Here is a 17,586-nt window from a genome sequence, read left to right on the forward strand (position 1 = left end):
AACTCCTGCAGTTTGCTCTGAGTGCTTTAGTGCCGCCGCCAGGAATGCGTCCCTTTAATTCACTCCCTCATTCCTTCCTTCTGGCATCCACCCATCCATTCACTCTTCAACACGTATTTACTGAGCACCTGTGTGGCAGGCCCAGTGCTAGACTCCGGGGAGATAACGGTGAACAAAAGCAGCCACACTCCTGCCCTGTGGAAACCCCAGTCTGAGCCAACTGAGATGGGACCACGGCAAGAACCCTGGGGACAGGTGTTCCTTCCACCAGGGACAAGTGACCTGCTCAAGGAGGGCCCAGGAGACACCTGAGTGTCCCCAGCACCCAGCCCAGGCTGTGGAGCATGGCACATTCTGCATGGACACCTGTTGCTAACATGAAATAATAATAATTAATATGTCACAAGGAGCAGTGGGAGTCAAGGCTCAGGACCCACACATTCTAGGAAGCTCCCAGGAGCCCTAAAGACAGATGTCGCGATCCTCATCACTCCTGAGGAGGAAGAGTCAGGGAGGCTACGGTCTCAGGCCCAAGTTCAAGAGCCCAGTGGAGTCATTGTTGAGGGAGGGGTCTGAACCCACCAATCAGGTACGAGAGTCCTCATCCTCTCCTTTTTAGCCAATCAGGCAGCTGTTGAGAGCAGCCTTCCTTTCCAGAGAGCCTACTAAGCCAGAGGCTGTGCTGGGGGCTGGGGAGAGACGAACCAGAGGGATCCATCGGCAGGGGAGGCAGGCCGCGAATAAGCTTTGGTGGGGCCGTGGGTGGGTCAGGGGCAGGTGTGGGCCTGGGCACGGGAGGATGCTCAGCTCTGGTGGGGATGAGGAGCTGGCCGGGAAGGCCCCTCAGGAGAGGTGGAGCTTGCAAAGGGTTTGAAGGATCCCCAAGAGTTCTCCAGTCAGCCAGAGAGTGAGGGAGGGTGTCCAGCCAAGGCCCAGCAGGGGAGGTGCAGGATCCCAGCAGGGGACCTGACTGAGGGTGGTGCTGGCCTGTGGTACAGAACTAGCAGCTCTGGTAAGGAGGGCCCAGCAGAACCCTGGGGAGGTCCTGGAGTGGCAACCTCTGGGCCCAGCCTGTACCTTGGGAGATGGGGCGGGGGGCGTCCAGTTACTATTTCCGCATTTAAACTTTATCCAGGGGCCAAACCTCTGACCCTTCATCCTCTAGGGCCCAGCCCATTGTCCACTCCTCCAGGGGGCCCTCCCTGACCACCTGAGTCCACATGGAACCGAACCCCCTTCCCTCCAGCACTTAGAATCAACAATGCTGCCGGTTCGGCACTTCTTTTGTATCTGATTTTTTCTCATTAAAAATGTGTATTTTAATAACCAAGTAATCACACTGCTTGTCACAGTAACAGATTCAAACAACACAGATGGGTATAAAGTAAAACAAAATACTCTCCCCTCCCCTATCCCACTCCCCACATTTTCTTTTTTTTTTTTTTTTTTTGAGGCGGAGTCTTGTTCTGTCCTCCAGGCTGGAGTACAGTGGCATGATCTTGGCTCACTGCAACCTCTGCCTCCCGGGTTCAAGTGATTCTCATGCCTCAGCCTCTCGAGTAGCTGGTATTACAGGCGCCCACCAACATGCCTTGCTAATTTTTGTATTTTTAGTAGAAACAGAGTTTCACCATGTTGGCTAGGCTGGTCTCGAACTCTGGGCCTCGAGCAATCTGCCCGCCTCGGCCTCCCAAAGTGCTGGGATTACAGGTGTGAGCCACCATGCCCAGCACCACTGCCCACATTTTCTAAGATTACAAATACAAGTTTAAAAAATGGCCAGGCACGGTGGCTCACACCTGTAATCTCATCACTTTGGGACGCTGAGGCAGGTGGATCACTTGAGGCCAGGATTTTGACACCATCCTGGGCAATATGGTGAAGCCCCATCTCTACTAAAAACAAAACAAAACAAAAACAAAAGAAATTAGCCAGGCATGGTCACAAGCGTCTGAAATCCCAGCTACTCCAGAGGCTGAGGCACAAGAATCGCTTAAACCCGGGAGGCAGAGGTTGCAGTGAGCCGAGATTATGCCCCTGCACTCCAGCCTGGGTGACAGAGCAATACTGTCTCAAAAATAAATAAATAAATAAATAAATAAATAAATAAAATTTAAAAATAAAATTAAAAATTGACAAGCACACACTGGGGGCTTCAACTTGCCTCTTTTTATTTAATAATATTCTGGATACCTTTCCATCTCAGTGAAACAAACCTAACCATCTTTATTGTGATTGTTTTTCCAAAATGTATTTTCCCTCTTGTTCCCTCTCCTCTACCTTCAGGAACCATTTTAAGAGTTAGTTTTTCCTTTATCCCTCCAGCATTGCTTTTTGCAAATATAACAAAATATGTGTAATATTTTCTTCCTTTCTTCTATCAAAAGAAAGCATAGCGGCCGGGCACAGTGGTTCATGCCTGTAATCCCAGCACTTTGGGAGGCCGAGGCAGGTGGATCACCTGAGGTCAGGGGTTCAAGACCAGCCTGGGCAACATGGCAAAACAGTCTCTACTAAAAATACAAAAATTAGCCAAGTGTGGTGGTGCATGCCTGTAATCCCAGCTACTCTGGAGGCTGAGGCAGGAGAATCACTTGAACCCGTGGGGTGGAGGTTGCTATGAGCCGATATCGTACCACTGCACTCCAGACTGGGCGACAGAGTGAGACTCTGTCTCAAAAAAAAAAAAAAAAAAGAAAGAAAAATAAAGAAAGAAAGCATAGCATGTACTGTTCACTTTTTGCCCCACCTAACGATATTTCCCAGGGATTCCCCCATTCAGCACACCGGAGCCCTTCATGTTCCTTTTCACAGCTGCATAGCAGTCTGCTGTGCGACTCTGCTGTGTTTATTCAACCAGAGCCCTACTGATGGGCATTTGGAGGGTTTCCAATCTCTTGGAACTAGAAGAATGCCACAATGCATAACCTCATGCAGATATGATTTTCTATTTTTGCCAGTGCGTATTTAGGACAGATTTCTAGAAGTGGAATTTCTAGGCCAATGAGTGAATGCTAGATGTGGCCAAACTCCCCCGTATAACTGGTCTTGTTTTGCGTTCCCACGGGCCAGGTTTGGGGCGACGTGTTTTGCCTACAGTTCGGCCAACAGAAGAGCTTTGGATTTTAGTCCATACCTTATATTTTTGTTTCCCCAGTTACATGCTCCCATTTTATACCCGATGTTCTTTGCGCAGTACTGGGCATTTGTTCAGTGAACTGTTACTGAGCTTCTAGAACATGCCAGGCCCAGTGATGGGTACTGCTGAATATCTGCTTTTAATCAGTTCCCAGGTTAGGAGAGCTTACTGACTCTTGAGCAACCTACTGATTTGATGTAAGGTTAAATTGTTCCATGAGACTGTAAATGAGTGTGTGTGTGTGTGTGTGTGTGTGTGTGACAAAGATGACCCTGAAGCTGGGTTTGGACCACTGCTTCTCAACCGAGGGCAATTTTGCCCCTATGAGACATTTTTGATCGTTAGGACTGGGGAAGGGGTGCTACTAGGATCTAATGGTAAAGAGGCCAGGAATGCTGCTAAATATTTTTTTTATTTTTTGAGACAGGGTCTCACTCTGTTGCCCAAGCTGGAGTGCAGTGGCGCAATAGTAACACACTTCGGCCTCGACCTCCTGGGCTCAAGCAATTCCCCCACCTCAGCCTCCCAAGTAGCTGGGACTACAGGTGCCTGCCACCATGCCCAGCTGATTTTTATTTTAATGTAGAGATGAGGTCTTACTATGTTGCCAAGGCTGGTCTTAAACTCCTGACCTCAATTCTCCTGCCTCAGCCTTCCAAAGTACTGGGATTACAGGCGTGAGCCACTATGCCTGGCCTTGCTAAATATCTTTCAATACACAGGACAGGCCCCCACGTCAATGAATTACCTTGTCCAAAATGTCAATAGCACTGAGGTTGAGAAACCCTGGTTTAGAGGGATGACTAGGAGGTTATGTTCAGAAGTTTCCCCCTTTGGGAAATACTTGCAAACATACAGGATCAGGCAGGGGCTGGGGGGCAGTGGGGAGGGAGCACGTGGTGGCCCTGTGCGAGCTGGTCTCATTCCCGGGACCGCTTCACTCTTCACTCCTCAAGCAAAGGCGAGGATGGATGAGAATGTCTGCTGCCTGTGAGTGTCTTTCCACCCCCACCACCTCAATGAGGAAGAAACTTTATACCGAAACAAGAGCCCTTGCGCTGAAAACTGGGTGGTGATCAATAGCCTGAAAACTGGGATGGAAGTTTCTGGAAACCCAGTCATTGCAGGGGTCATTTCCACCCCCTTTCAGGCAGTTCCTCTTGGGCACACACCCAACACAGGAGGCATTTCAGCCAAAAAAGGAGACATTTTCGGGAAGTTTCTGAGCAATTCAAACCTGGGGGTGTTTAAATGAAAACCATTTTGCAGCCTTCGCCTCGCCGAGCGAGCGCCCGAAGAAACAGCTCCACTTTCATGCCAGTTAAGCTGTGTGGCGATGTGGAGCCAAAACCCTCATGCAAAGGCATTTACCCCCACCCCAGCCAGCCCCAGACCGCCCCAACACTGGCTGGCGTCCTCACTGCTTCCTAAGTCAGCTTTGCCCAGGGTCGTGCCAAGGCAGCTGGGATGGGATGTGCTCAGCCAGAGCCGGTTGGGCCAGGAGAGGTGCCAAGTGCTCCACGTGTGGCCACCCACCGTCCCCTGCATCCACCCTAGGAGGCACTGTGCCATTTTATTTTATTACTTTTTTCTTTTTTTTTGAGACAGAATCTCGCTCTGTCCCCCAGGCTGGAGTGCAGTGGCACAATCTCGGCTCGCTGCAACCTCTGCCTCCTGGGTTTAAGCGATTCTTTTACCTCAGCCTCCAGAGCAGCTGGGATTATAGGCTGGAGTGCAGTGGCAGGATCTGGGCTCACTGCAACCTCCGGCTCCTGGGTTCAAGCGATTCTCCTACCTCAGCCTCTCGAGTAGCTGGGATTACAGGTGTCCACCACATGCCTGGCCAATTTTTTTTTGTATTTTTAGTAGAGATAAGGTTTCACCATGTTGGCCAGGCTGGTCTCGAACTCCTGACCTCAGGTGATCCAACGGCCTTGGCCTCCCAAACTGCTGGTGTTACAGGCATGAGCTACCAACTGAATCATTTTACACACAGGGAAACTGAAGCTGTGAGAGTGTCTTGCCCAAGGTCGTACATCTGGGATTGAAATCGATGTCTGTTGGCCAGGTGCAGTGGCTCATGCCTATAATCCCAGCACTTTGGGAGGCCGAGGCAGGTGGAACACCTGAGGTCAGGAGTTCAAGACTAGCCTGGCCAACATGGTGAAACCCCATCTCTACTAAAAATACAAAATAAATAAATAAATAAATTAGCCAGGCATGGTGGCAGGCACCTGTAATTCCAGCTACTCAGGAGGCCGAGGCAGGAGAATCACTTGAACCCGGGAGGCGGAGGTTGCAGTGAGCTGAGATCACGCCACTGCACTCCAGTCTGGGCAACAAGAGTGAAATTCCGTCTAAAAAATAAATAAATAAATCGATGTCTGCTGGGAGGCTTGGCCAAGCGAAGGCTGCGAACCCTTCTCATGGGGTCTCCTCCCTCTTCTACCTCGCTCCCAGGCTCAGCAGCGTAGCGGGCCTGTCACACACACGTGGTCCTAGCACTCTAAACCCATGGGTGGGCGGGGTTAGGAGATGACACGGTGGGAGGCCTCCAGCCTCACATCACCTCTTCGTCCTAAAGGAAGCCCTCACCCCTGGGAGGGTGTGGGACAGCACCTTGCTGAAGGACACACCAAGCTGCTGTGAGGAGTTGAGTGTAGCTCAGTGCCAAGGACATAGTAATTGCTCAATAAATGTTCACTCCACTTAACATGATTGCTTTTGTGCAGCCAGCTTTGTATGAGAAGACAAGGACCTTTCTCCCTGGCCCTTTCGTCCCTGTAGCCCAGCCTACAGCAGAAAGATGGGGCTGCACCCCTGCCATGGGCTGAGGCTGGGAAGGAACGCGGACGGGGAGAGGGACCCAGGCAACACCTCCCCAGGGACCAGAACTCAAACCCACAGCTCTGGACTTTGGCGCTGGCCTCCGCCTCCGAGCGGATGTGCCGGATATTTGTTGCCCTAAGTTCCTGAATCACCTCCTGAGAAATGCATCGTGGTGGGCGTGTGTGTTCCTCTGGGGACTCCGTGCTTGGGCTTAAAGCATTTAGGAAATAAATAAAATAAATACTCTCTAAGCCTCAGGCCATTGGCATAGGGTCCCCGCCTTTTCACAGGGCCCCTCTCCTCCAGCCAGCAAGCCCTGGGTCTGCACTCTCCAAGGAGGGCTGTGCTCAGAGTCTCTTTTTGTTCAGGAAAAGTTCTGCTTTTCCCTGAGACTGAAACAAAGCATGAAACCGCCTCCCTTTGACCAGGCTGTTTAGCTGCTTTTGTGGGGGCCTGGATCCAGGAGGAGAGAAACGAGCTCAGATGGGGGAGGCCTGTCTCGCACTCTCTTCTCCTTAAAACCAAAATGACATCGTCCCCGATTACATTACAATGAAAAAATGACTGGTGCACGGTTTTCTGCCATTAAATTATTTCACACGTACCATTTATTTGGCTGACTGGGGGCCAAAGACATTTAAAAACTCTGCTCTCAGCCAAATGATCAAGTGTTCCCACCGCCCTCCCCTGTGCCCACGGTTTTTCTTATTCCGTGTAATTTAAGGGTCTAAATAGTCTGGAGGGAATTAACTGCAAATTCTTCCTAAGACAAATAAACTCAGCCTCTTCATTCCTGCCTTTCTCAAGCTGTTGAGAGATACACTCTGTTTTTGCTTCAAATAGTCAGTTTGCGCCTGACCCCAGGGCTGAGGTGAGCTCCAACCCAAATAAATAACTTTTATTAATTAGCATTTATTCAGAGCAAATAAGCAGCCCTCCTCACCACCCCCAACGTGATCTCTGCCAACAGGATCGCAAAAACAAACAACGGGTCCTTGGGACCTCGATGTGGATTTAACAAATTAACACTGGGCCTTCTCAGAGGAGCCTCGGAGCTGGAGAAATATTTACAGCCTGGAACGTCTTAGGCAGGAAGTGGAGGTGGGGTAGGGTGGAGAGGCCGTGGAGGCTTCGGTTTCCCCCTGAGATTTCTTGGTAGAGATTTGGGTTCCTTTGAAGGGCACCTGGGAGAAGGGCTCAGACATGAACTCTGAAACCACATCCTTAGCCACTGCCTGGCAGCATCAGCAAGGACACAAGTGGCCCTGAGGGAGGCTTGAGGGAGGATTCTCACCTCTCCCAGTAAGGAATGGAAGGCAGTACCGCCTAGTGGTTAAGGAGGTGGCCGGTCCAGGTCTGGCTCTCAGGCCGGTCCGCCTCACTAGCAGAGTGCCATGGGTGAACCTTTAACCACTCCCAGCCTCAAGAATCACCTGAGGCCGGGTGCCGTGGCTCATGCCTGTAATCCTAGCAGTTTGGGAGGCCGAGGCGAGTGGAATACCTGAGGTCAGGAGTTTGAGACCAGCCTGGCCAACATGTTGAAACCCCCGTCTCTACTAAAAGTACAAAAAAATTAACCGGGTGTGGTGGTGTGTGCCTGTAATCCCAGGTACTTGGGAGGCTGGGGCATGAGAATTGCTTAAACCCAGGAGACAGAGGTTGCAGTGAGCCGAGATCGTGTCACTGCACTCCAGCCTGGGCAACGAAGCAAGACTCTGTCTCAAAAAAAAAAAAAAAGAGAATCTCACCTGAAAAATGGGAATAACAGGGACTACCTCATTTAACCGTCATAACAACCCGACACGGCTGGCTCCTAGTTCAATTTTATGCAGCAGGAAACTGAGGAACAGAGAGTTAAATGACATGCTGATGCCACATGGCCAGGAAAGACCAGAGCTGGGATTGGAACTCAGAGAGCAGCACACGGCTGGGGTCTTAGCCACTTCCCCACACTGCTGCCTGAGTCACCTTGGCACGGGGCAGCCAGCCCCAAGAGTCCCTGCCCAAGATCCTCGCGGTGCTGAGATTCTGGGGGTCTCCCTGGTGGCTTAAGGGTGTATGGAACAACCAAAAGGAGGGGGGCTGAAGGCAACAGAAACATTCTTGGGGCTGCAGCACGTGGCTTCAGGCACACAGTCAGCAGGGCAGCGAGCATTAGGGATGCATGCAGGCCCAGCCCCAAGCCCTGTGAGGGTGGGCCACAGTCAGGCCGGGCACAGAAAGGGCCCAACAACATGTGAAGACAGAAAAGAAGGAAGCGGAGAAGGGAGGATAGAGAAGAAACATGGTCCCTGGGGCCTTATGGAGAAGGATCCCGGGGCTTCTAGGCTGTTCCAACCCCAGGAGTGCAGCCCTGCCCCAGCCAGCACCCTGACCAAGGGTCCCAAGAGCTGACTTTCGTTTTGTTTTGTTTTGTTTTTTGGAGATGGAGTCTCGCTCTGTTGTCAGGCTGGAGTGCAGTGGCGCAATCTCCGCTCACTGCAACCTCTGCCTCCCAGGTTCAAGCGATTATCCTGCCTCAGCCTCCCAAGTAGTTGGGACTACAAGCGCCTGCCACCATGCCCGGCTAATTTTTTGTATTTTTAGTAGAGACAGGGTTTCACCATGTTGGCCAGGATGGTCTCGATCTCTTGACCTTGTGGTCCACCCGCCTCGGCCTCTCAAAGTGCTGGGATTACAAGTGTGAGCCACTGTGCCCGGCCAAACTGGCTTTCAATCAGGCCAAGCTGGCCTCAGCCCCAGAAATTCAGGGACCAGGGGTAAGGCACAAAGGAGGGTCTTGGGTCCTCTGGTGCCAGTTACAAGGCACACGTCCATCTTCACCTCCCTGGACCATTGCTGGATGGGGCCACCAAGGCCACTCCAGCAGGCAGAGCCAGGGCAGGTGGCCTCAGGGCTGCCCGGCCACTGTTCCAGGTCCCTGCCTCTTTGGGGTCACTGCTCGCATCACACACACCACGCCCTCTCACCATGGACCCCTGCCTGAGCTGGCAACGTCTCCTCCCTCTCTTGCCCACTTTCAGGTCTCAGCAGAGATGCCTCCTCCTCCAAGAAGCCATCCTGGACCCACAGGCTTAAGCTCCCAAAAAGCCCTGTGCCTCTCCCCTTGTGGCTCTGTCACACTGTAGGGTAAGTGTGGGTCATCGGTCCAGTAGGGGCTGGGACTTACTGTTTTCTGTCTCCTTGGAATGCATCACAGGGCCTGGCACAGGGAACCTCTCATCAATCTGCGTTGAGTGCTGAGTGTTGAGTGAAGGAGGAGGCATGGGAAGGGCCGGGTGAGCCCGCAGAGCCCGCCCTCCTGTGCAGGGGTCTAAGTTCCTCCCTTGGAGCCATGGAGGCCTGGTGTGGACACGTCCTCCGAGTGAGGAAGGGGCTGGGAGAGGCTGGCCACCACCAGCCACTGCCCTGCCACACTTTTAAGAATGTTTCACCTCATTAATTTTGAACAAAAACCCGTGACGCTGACACATTTTTATAGCTACCAGCCTGGAGAAGGAGAAACACATCCCGGGAAGGAAGGTGATGATGGAAGCTGCAGTGGGGCCCGAGGCGTCAGACAGGTCCCCAAGGGGCCCCATCCCATGGCTTCCCCAAGCCTCAGCACAGCACAGAAGAGGGAGAGGCATGGGCCATCCAACCTGGGACTGCCGTGCTCTGATCTGCTCCCAGCCCTGGGGGCCGGTGGCTAGTGTGGCCTCCGCAGGCTCAGGATGACCCTGGAGTTTGGAGGAGGCTGGAGGAGGTTCCCTCATGTCCCCCACAAACCTCAGCAGAGCCTTGCTTGGAGGCGGTTGCGGTGTATCTGGGTCTCTCTGGGGTCAGGAGCCTCACCCCTAAATACATGACATGCACACATTTCCATGGGGCCACCAGACCCACAAGAAAGTGGAGGGGCCAGTGACCCAGCAGGAGCTGCCCCTGGAAGGGAGCACAAGCACCTTCCCACCTCTGGGCCTTGGTATCTGCTGTTCCCTCTAGCTAGGGCACCCTTCCCCCAGCCCCACCGCACTGGCTAAAGCTGACCCAGCCCTAGATTTCAGCCTACGTGCCCAGCCCTGAGAGGCCTTCCCGGCTCCCAGACAAGCGCAGGTCTCCTTGTTATGGATTCCTAGGCCTTCTCCCTCTCCTGCACATCTGTAATTAACTAAAACAGAGAAATGACATGTTTTGGTTATCTGCTTCATGCCTGTCTATCCCACATTTGACTCTAAGATCCAGACGGGCAGGGACTGGGTTTTCCTTGTCAATGCTGTATCCAGGACCAGGCAAGAAGTTTGGTTTCAAAAATATTTCTGAATGAATGACTACATAAACGAAGGAGCGGCTCACTCCAGAAAAGGATCTGAAGTCTTAACTTCCAAAGCTAGGTCGCTTTATCTTCAAAAGGGCCAGACGATGGCTGTTAGATGTGACACCAAAAACACAAGCAACTAAAGAAGAAAAGATAAATGGAACTTCATGAAAACTAACCAGTTTTGTAACTGTTATAACCATTAAGAAACTGAAAAGACAACCCACAGAATAGAAAAATTATTTACACATTCCATACTTGGTAAGGGACTTATGTTTAGAAAATATAAAGAACCCTTACAGCTCAATAAAAAGACAAATACCCCAATTTAAAAGAGTGAAGGATTTGAATAGACATTTCTCTAAAGAAAATACACAAATGACCAATAGACACAAAGATGCTCAAGATCATCAGCCAGCAGGGAAATGCAAATCAAAACCATGATGAGATGGACTTCACACACACTAGGATGGTTAGAATCAAAAGACAGATAACGGCCGCGCTTGATGGCTCAGGCCTCTAAGCCCAGCACTTTTGGAGGCCAAGGCAGGTGGATTGCTTGAGGTCAGGAGTTCGAGACCAGCCTGACCAACATGGTGAAACTCCGTCTCTATCGAAAATACAAAAATTAGCCAGGCGTGGTGGCAGGCACCTGAAATCCCAGTTACTTGGGAGGCTGAGGCAGGAGAATGGCTTGAACCTGGGAGGTGGAGGTTGCAGTGAGCCGAGATCACGCACGGCACTCTAGCCTGGGCAACAGAGCGAGACTCCAGTAGGCAGAGCCAGGGCAGGTGGCCTGATAACACCAAGTGTTGGCCAGGAAGTGGAGAAACTAGAACCCTCATACACTGCTGGTGGGAATGCAAGGTACAGCTGCTGTGGAAAACAGTCCGAGAGTTGCTCACAAGGTGAAACATAGACTTACCATCTGACCCAGCAATTCTTAGGTACAGACGCAGGAGAAATGAAACATATGTCCACACAAAAACCTGTACACAATGACATATGTCCATAGCAGCATTTTTTTTTTTTTTTTTTTTTTTTGAGACACAGTCTCCCTCTGTCACCCAGGCTGGAGTGCAGTGGCACAATCTCGGCTCACTGCAACCTCCTCCTCCCGGGTTCAAGCGATTCTCCTGCCTCAGCCTCCCTGGTAGCTGGGACTACAGGCGCACACCACCATACCAGGTTAATTTTTGTATTTTTAGTAGAGGCGGGGTTTCGCCATGTTGGCCAGGCTGGTCTCAAACTCCTGACCTCAGGTGACCCACCAGATCAACCTTGGCCTCCCAAAGTACTGGGATTACACGTGTGAGCCACCGCACCCGGCCATAGCAGCATTATTTATAATAGCCAAAAAGTGAAAGCAACCCACATGTCCCTCAACTGGTGAATGAATAAATAAAATGTGGTCCATTCATGCAATGGAATAGTATTCAGCAATAAAAATAAATGAAACACTTAGAGATGGTAACTGTGGATTAACTTTGAAAACATGATGCTAAATCAAAGCAGCCAGTCAGAAGGGAATATACAGTGCATGATTTCTTTTATTTATTTATTTATTTATTTTGAGACAGAGTCTCCCTCACTATGTCGCCCAGGCTGGAGTGCAGTGGCGCCATCTCAGCTCACTGCAACCTCTGCCTCCTGGGTTCAAGCAATTCTCCTGCCTCAGCCTCCCAAGTAGCTGAGATTACAGGCACCCGCCACCATGCCTGGTTAATTTTTGTATTTTTAGTAGAGATGGGGTTTCACCATGTTGGCCAGGCTAATCTGGAACTCTTGACCTCAAGTGATCTGCCCGCCTGTGTCTCCCAAAGTGCTGGGATTATAGGCGTGAGCCACCACGCCGGGCCCTAGTGCATGATTTCTTTTATATGAAATGTCCAGAATAGGCAAATCCATAGAGATGGGAAGTAGACCGGCAGCTGCTGGGGCTGGGGGGACAGCAGTGAGGATGCTGGAGAGTGACAGTTAAAGAGTGCAGGGCTTCTTTTGGGGGTGTGAAAATGTTTTAATATTGTGATGATGGTTGTACAACTGAATATACTAAAAATTCACTGGACTGCACATTTTATCTTTCTAATTTAATTTTATTTTTTGAGACGGTCCTCCTCTGCACTCAGGCTAGAGTGCAGTGTTGCGATCATGGCTTACTGCAGCCTCAAGCTCCTAGGCTCCAGTGATCCTCCCACCTCAGCCTCCCCAGTAGCTGGAACTACAGGCATGTGCCACCATGCTCAATTAATTAATTTTTTTTTTTTTTTTGAGATGGAGTTTCACTCTGTCGCCCAGGCTGGAGTGCAGTGGCGTGAACTCGGCCCACTGCAACATCCGCCTCCCAGGTTCAAGTGATTTTTCTGCCTCAGCCTCCTGAGTAGCTGGGATTACAGGCACATGCCACCACGCCCAGTTAACTTCTGTATTTTTAGTAGAGACAGGGTTTTACCAGGTTGGCCAGGCTGGTCTTGAACTCCTGACCTCAAATGATCTGCCCGCCTTGATCTTCCAAAGTGCTGGGATTACAGGTGTGAGCCACCATGCCCAGCCGATCAGTTAATTTTTTAAAAAATTTTTGTGTAGAGATGGGAGTCTCACTATGTTGTCCAGCCTGGTCTCAAACTCATGGCCTCAAGTGATCCTCCTACTTTGGCCTCCCAAAGCACTGGGATTATAGGTGTGAGCCACCACATCCGGCCCTGGATTGTGCACTTTAAATGGGTGATTGTACACTATGTGAAATATACGAAATAAAATTATTTCTAAAAACACACAGAAAAAGGAGGTGGTGTCGAGAGAAGCATTGAGATTGGAGAGAATGGCAAGCAAAGGATATCTCCTGAGTCTCTGGGGGTGCCACAGGTAGTGGAGTGACGGGGGTGAGGAGTGACAGGGGGTGACAGGGGGTGAGGAGGGTGGGCTGGGGTGCCAGGGAGGCCCCAAGAGGTCAGGGGCCTCTGGGTTAGGGTCTTTGGGGAACCCTCAGTGAGAGAGCCAGCAGGAGTGGCTCTTGAACTCCTGACCTCAGGCGATCCACCTGCCTCAGCCTCCCAAAGTGCTGGGATTACAGGCATGAGCCACCGCGGCCAGCCAGGAGTGGTTCTCGCACAGAATGTCCCCATGCGGCGCTGTCACAGCAGCAGGTTCACGGTAGGGGGGAGTCAGAGTTGGGGACAGGTGAGGCCAAAAGTTCTTCTGAGCCCAGGATCCTTGAGAAAAGGGGTCTCCAGGGCCAGGCACAGTGGCTTGCGCTTGTAACCCCAGAACTTTGGGAGGCCGAGGCGGGCAGATCACCTGAGGTCAGGAGTTCAAGACCAGCCTGGCCAATATGGTGAAACCCTGTCTCTACTAAAAATACAAAAATTAGCCAGGTATGGTGGCACCTGCCTGGAATCCCAGCTACTTGGGAGGCTGAGGCAGGAGAATCGCTTGAATCCGGGAGGCGGAGGTTGCCGTGGGCTGGGATCGAGCCACTGAACTCCATTTGCCTCCTGTTCACAGGCAATCAAAGGGCCAGGGGGGCCAAGGCCAGATGCAGCCGAGTGGCTCCGAGGCCCTGGCTCTCCAGCGTGGCCCTGGGTTTTGGTGCCTGGCTGCCTCCCTCTGCACTAGGAGCCGGGGGTCCTAAGTCCATCTCAGTCTCTCCTCTACTCCTGAGACCCCAAAACCAAGCTCCAGAGAGTGGGGGCACCTGCTGGAATGGGGTGAGGGGTTGGTGGGAGGCAGGGAGTCACCCAGGAGGAAGGGGAGCAGCCCTCTGCTCGAAATTTGGTCTAAGAGACAGTTCGTGTCTGTCCCGTCTGGTTTTAATCTAAGGTTGATGGACAAATGCCAGGTTTATTGTAAAGCCTACATTTTAATAAGGGGCTGGTATCGGGAGGAAAGCTGCCCCATTAACTGTTTCCAGACCACGATAAAGTTTTCTGCTCAGGGCCCAAGGTGGGTTTTTTTCTCCCATTTAAGAGCTCCTGGGCCTCCCAAAGCCCAGAGCCAGCTGGGAACTTGGGGTGAAGGCTGGGGCCCGAGTACAAAGACTTTCTGACTTCGTGTGGCTTGGTTTTGCAACAAACCTGCAAACAGCTCTGCAGTCTCAAACCTGTCATTCTTGTCGTCTCGAGGACTCAGGGTCTGAAGGGACCTTAGAGGTCATCTGTCAAGGCCCCTCATTTTGCTGATAGGAAAACTGAGGCCTGGAGAGGCAGTGACTCGGCCATGCGCTCACAGCAAGGCAGTGGAACCCCAAGTTCTGTCTGCTGAGATGTGATGCCTGCAGACACACATGCGCTTCCTTCCTGCTCCCATCTCTGTTCCCGGGTTTCCTGGGACGATGCAGGAGAGAATATTCCCGACCCAGCAATTGGGTTAGGGGGGCTACCAGCAGCCCACCCAGACAGCAAACGCCTGCCTCCCCTGAGCATCTGAGAATGAGAAAAATTGCCCCCTGTGTGTCCTCAGACAAGAGGTCTCTCCTCTTGGGTTCTTGGTTTCACCATTTGTATTGGGACAAAACAGTATCTCTCCCTCCCTCTCAGGTGGCTCAGTGAGGATGACGCGGCCCAGGGCTCTCCCGAGGACATGCTTCACGTGGTGCTCCAGAAATGACTGCTAACCCCACTATTATTCATCCCAAATAAAGGCTAGGCCTGGCCTGGTGGTTCTTCCCCATTTTAATCATGAACCCCCCTTGAGAACTCTGACGAACTCTACAAACCCTTCCCTAGAAAAACACAGGCGTGCAGAAAAGTTTGCATGCGACGTTGTGGGGAGAGGTGGTTCACACACTTTGAATCCTGTCCACAGACCCCACCCTAAAGCACCAGCTCTATGGAAAGTCAGTTCTCTCTGCCCTGGAAGAACCTGCCCCTCTGCCCCATCTTGGGGTCCCCTGGCCAGCCCTTCATGGCGAGCAGCCCAGACGAGGGCAGTGCCTGCGAGGCTGACGGGACCTGCTGTGACCCTGGCTCTGGGCAGTGCTGCATTCCCAGAGAGGCTCAACTTTAAACATCGCTGGAGGTTTCTATGACCCATTTGTGAGTTCCGGGCAGTGCTGGAAAATGTGAGTCTGAGCCTCGCTCGGCAAAGCTCCAAGGGCGTCCTGAGTGTTTCTGCCGCGCCCCTTGCCGCAGCGTGGGACTGTGGTGAGGCGAGAAGGACTTCTTCCACACCCTTAATGTTTTTTTCTTTTTTGGTTTCCATTTACCCCGCTTTATGATGCGTCTGGCACTGGGTTATGGAGCCCTGCCTCGTACAATGCAGAGGGCACTGTTATTAAGCCCTGTTCACAGCCAGGGGCAATGAGATTCAGAGAGGCAAAGCATCGAACCCAGGTCCCACTGCCAGTGATCAGGGGTGATTTATGTCCAGACTGTCTGTCCCCAAAGTGGCTGGTATCTGGATGAAAGCTGCCCTTGGAAAAGTTAACCATTTCCACACCAGGCGAAGTTGCTGCTAAGGGTCTTGTGTGGGAAATGAGCTCTTCCCCATTTAAGAGCTCCTGGGCTGCTCAAAGTCTGCAGCCAGGACCTGCAGGGAAGCCAGGGCGAGTGCTGGTGGCCAGGCAGAGACCGTTCAGACTTCTGTGGCTTAATTGGCCACCCTTCTCTACCCGAACAAGTCGGAATGCTCGGCCCACACCCACCCACCTGGCTCCCCTATGTCTCAGCCTCCACCAGGTACCCACCAGCTGCTGTGCCCCACCCAGGACAGCCTCACCAGTGGGGTGCATGCTCAGAGTCTGGGCACCAGGCCATCTTCAACATCTCCAACATATTTCCAATCACATCCTCGCACAACAGCCAAGCCTGGCTCTAGAAAATTCTCCAGTACAGTGGGTCCTAGTCCACCTTCCTGTGGTCCCAACGATATGCTGTGCTTACACTCTGAGGGGCAGCACACAGGACTCTATTCCTCAACGACCACCTTGCTAACCTCTGAGGGCAGCTGTTCTGGAGCCTTCGGCCACAGCTCTGGGAGCTGCCCCGCCCCCCTTGCCACACTTTGCCACGTGGAGAGGCTGGCACCAGATCTTCCGCATTTCTTAAAGGGGAGTCCACTGATAATTTGCCTGGGAATTCCCCGGGAAACTTGTTAAAGACAGACATTCCCATCCCAAGGGTCCAGCTGGGAATCTGCAGTAGACGCTCCCTCACCCACAAGTTTAGGAACCACAAGCTTCAGAGCAGACATCTGGAAATGACATGGCTCAGAACGAAAGGCACCAATCCACACTCTAGCTCTGTACCGTCCAACATGGGAGCAACGAGCTGCATGTGGCCATCTCAATGAAATTCTCATGGATTAAAATGAAAAAATACAAATTCCATTCCTCTGTTGAACAGGCCACATTTCAAGGGCTCAATACCCACACATGGCCAGTGGCCGCCACGTCAGACAGCACAGATAGGAAACATTTCCCTCATTACAGAGAGTTCTAGAAAGTTTATTTTATTATTATTTTCTTTTTGAGACGGAGTCTCGCTCTGTCACCCAGGCTGGAGTGCAGTGGCGCGATCTCTGTTCACTGCAAGCTCCGCCTCCCGGGTTTACACCATTCTCCTGGCTCAGCCTCCCGAGTAGCTGGGACTACAGGCGTCCGCCACCATGCCCAGCTAATGTTTTTGTATTTTTAGTAGAGACGGGGTTTCACCATGTTAGCCAGGATGGTCTCGATATCCTGACCTCGTGATCCATCCGCCTCAGCCTCCCAATGTGCTGGGATTACAGGTGTGAGCCACCGCGCCCGGCAGTTCTAGAAAGTTTTGAGATGGAGTTTCACTCTGTCGCCCAGGCTGGAGTACAGTGGTGCGATCCTGGCTCACGGCAGCCTCTGCCTCCCGGGTTCAAGTGATTCTCCTGCCTCAGCCTCCTGAGTAGCTGGCATTACAGGCACCCGGCATCAGGCCTGACTAATTTTTTTGTATTTTTAGTATGGATAGGGTTTCACCATGTTGGCCAGGCTGGTCTCCAACTCCTGACCTCAAGTGATCCGCCTGCCTTGGCCTCCTGAAGTGTGGGATTACAGGCGTGAGCCACTGTGCCTGGCGTAAGGACATTTGAAAGGAAAAAAATCTCCTACAAATCCCACGACACCAGCATATCGTCTAATTCTTTGCATACTTTTTGTTGCATGTCCACATGTATCTAGCTATCACATGACTCCATTTACAGTGTGCATGAATATCATTTTCTGTTTTGGATGGGGCATGGATTAAGAGCCTAGGATTGTGATCAGACACACCCAGGGATGCTGCGTACGGTTGCACAGGCTGTGCACTGTACAGCTTCAGGGATGCCATTCCCACAGACTCCAGTGTGACTGGTG

The 17,586-nt window shown here is 51.8% G+C and overlaps 1 protein-coding gene and 1 long non-coding RNA gene across 3 annotated transcripts in view; one reads left to right on the plus strand and one right to left on the minus strand.

The window, feature by feature from the left end:
- PRRX2 (paired related homeobox 2) overlaps window positions 1–17,586 on the minus strand; it is a 56,619-nt gene that overhangs the window by 3,307 nt on the left and 35,726 nt on the right. The gene's annotated exons all lie outside the window — the stretch shown is intronic.
- On the plus strand, window positions 449–14,893 carry LOC134736160 (uncharacterized). Its single transcript, XR_010119958.1, has 3 exons — window positions 449–589; window positions 8,992–9,097; window positions 14,798–14,893. It is a non-coding gene; the product is annotated as an uncharacterized lncRNA (long non-coding RNA).

Source organism: Symphalangus syndactylus, chromosome 3 (assembly GCF_028878055.3).
Source record: "Symphalangus syndactylus isolate Jambi chromosome 3, NHGRI_mSymSyn1-v2.1_pri, whole genome shotgun sequence".
Taxonomy (NCBI): Eukaryota; Metazoa; Chordata; class Mammalia; order Primates; family Hylobatidae; genus Symphalangus; species Symphalangus syndactylus.